General features: G+C 42.8%; 1 pseudogene; it reads right to left on the bottom strand.

Annotated features, from left to right (window-relative positions):
- On the bottom strand, positions 1,370 to 1,995 carry Gm11531 (predicted gene 11531; annotated as a pseudogene).

Raw genomic sequence — 2,223 nt, 5'->3', positions numbered from 1 at the left:
AGAAGTGACCCAAGTCCTTTGGAGGAACCCGTAAGATCATGAGTAGATTCCAGACATTGGAGAGTTAGAGTTTAATTTGCTTTTGATTGTGACTGTGTCCTAATATTTTTCCCTCTTGAAGTAAGAAAGTATTCTAGTGGAGTTAAGAGACTTTAATAAATATGCGTACATACATACTTTGAATTTCAAAAGAGATTAGATATTTTAAAGAGATTGAAATTTTACTATGTAAGAATTTGTAAAGACTGTGGGTCTTTTAAAGTTATTTAGATCTTGGGGATGAATAAGAAAGGCTTGGGAGCTGGGCATGGTGGCCCACGCCTTTAATCCCAGCAGAGGCAGGCGGATTTCTGAGTTCGAGGCCAGCCTGGTCTACAAAGTGAGTTCCAGGACAGCCAGTGTTACACAGAGAAACCCTGTCTCAAAAACACCAAAAAAAAAAAAATCGGAAGAAAGGCTTGGGAATTAATAGTGATGTGTTTGTGTGTCAACTTGACGCAAGCTGGAGTTATTACAGAGAAAGGAACCTCCAAGGAAATGCCTCCATGAATCCAGCTGTAAGGCATTTTCTCAGTCAAGGGGGGAGGGCCCAGCCCATTGTGGGTGGTACCATCCCTGGGCTGGTAGTTCTGGGTTCTATAAGAAACCAGGCTGAGCAAGCCAGGGGAAGCAAACCAGTAAGCAGCATCCCTCCATGGCCTCTGCACCAGCTTCTGCTTCCAGGCTCCTGCCCTGTGTGAGTTCCAGTCCTGACTTCCTTTTGTGATGAACAGCAATGTGGAAGTGCAAGCTGAATCAACCCTCTCCTCTCCAACTTGCTTCTTGGTCGAGATGTTTTGTGCAGGATTACAAACCCTGACTAAGACAGCATATAAGCACACCAAATAATTAAAATATAATCAATTCTATTATTTTAAAAAAAAAAAACTTTTAAAGAATTAGTATTTCAGCTCAGGACATACGTTGAATGTTTAAACCCTTTTATGTTAGAAATGTTCAAATTAAGAGCTAGAGAGATGGGCTCAGTAGTTAAGACCACCACTTCTCTTGCAGAGGACTCAGGTTCAGTTTCCAGCACTCACACAGTGACTGAAAACTGTCTGTTACTCCAGTTAAAGGGAGTCTTCTAACCTTCAAGAGTTCCTACACCCATGTGGTACATATACACACACTCGGGCACGCACACATACACACACAATTTTTTTTAAATTTCACTATGTTTTTAAAAAATATTTTAAATTAATGCATGAATAAAAGAATAAATGAAAGTCCGTACATATCCACCTTGGCATTCAAAGCAAACTGTATGTCATCCTTAACCACTTCCGGGGGGCAGAGGGTTGAACCTGGTTGGTTTTTTTTTTTTTTTTTTAACTTTATCTGCCTTTATTTTATGCTGAATTTATTCCCCGGCCATGAGTTTTTGTTTCTTCAGTTTCTTCTGGGATATCTTTTTCTTCTGTGCAATCTCCTCTTCTGGCTTTGGAACGATCTGTTCCTTCTCAGTGAGGATCATCTCACTGTGGCAGGGGGAGCTCATGTATGGGTTAATCCAGCCATGAGCTCTGTAGGTTCGTCGGCGCATCTTAGGTGCCTTGTTCACCTGGATGTGTTCAATGACTAGAGAATCTACATGTAAACCCTTAAGTTCAGCGTTACTCTCGGCATTTTTAAGCATGTGCAGCAGAAATTCAGCACTCTTTTTTGGCCACCGACCCTGTGTCCAGCCCCACTGTTTGGCCTGGGCGCACCTACTGACTCCACCATTATACCGCCGGAATGGCACACATTGCTTCTTTAAAGTGACATCCTTCAGATACTTGGTGGCTTTACGGATATGCATACCCTTGATGGCCTGGGCAGTTTTCCGGGTGTTCTTAAAGTGAACAGGAAGGTTTGACCCTCTTGATTTGCATGATTTTGTGGGGTTTTCTGGGTCAAGAGAGTAGCGAACCATCTTGGCAGGTGACCTCTGGCCACTTACAGGAAGCTGAACCTGTTTTAAGATACTTATTTTGACCACAAGTGTCAGGATTTTCCTTTAGGAGAAAAAAAAATGGGGGATTTAAGTCTGGAAATGAGAGGGTTGGAGAGATGACTCAGCTGTTAGGAGTGCGTCTGAGGTCATTTCTCATCTACTTAGGATGGCTCACAGGCACCTGTAACCCCTGCTCCCATGGATCCAACTCTCTTGTCCTCTGTGGTCACCTGTGTATGCATTGC

Source organism: Mus musculus, chromosome 11 (genome assembly GCF_000001635.26).
Source record: "Mus musculus strain C57BL/6J chromosome 11, GRCm38.p6 C57BL/6J".
Lineage (NCBI taxonomy): Eukaryota > Metazoa > Chordata > Mammalia > Rodentia > Muridae > Mus > Mus musculus.
The sequence above is the reverse complement of the archived record's forward strand: the minus strand, read 5'-3'. Positions and strand labels throughout refer to the sequence as shown.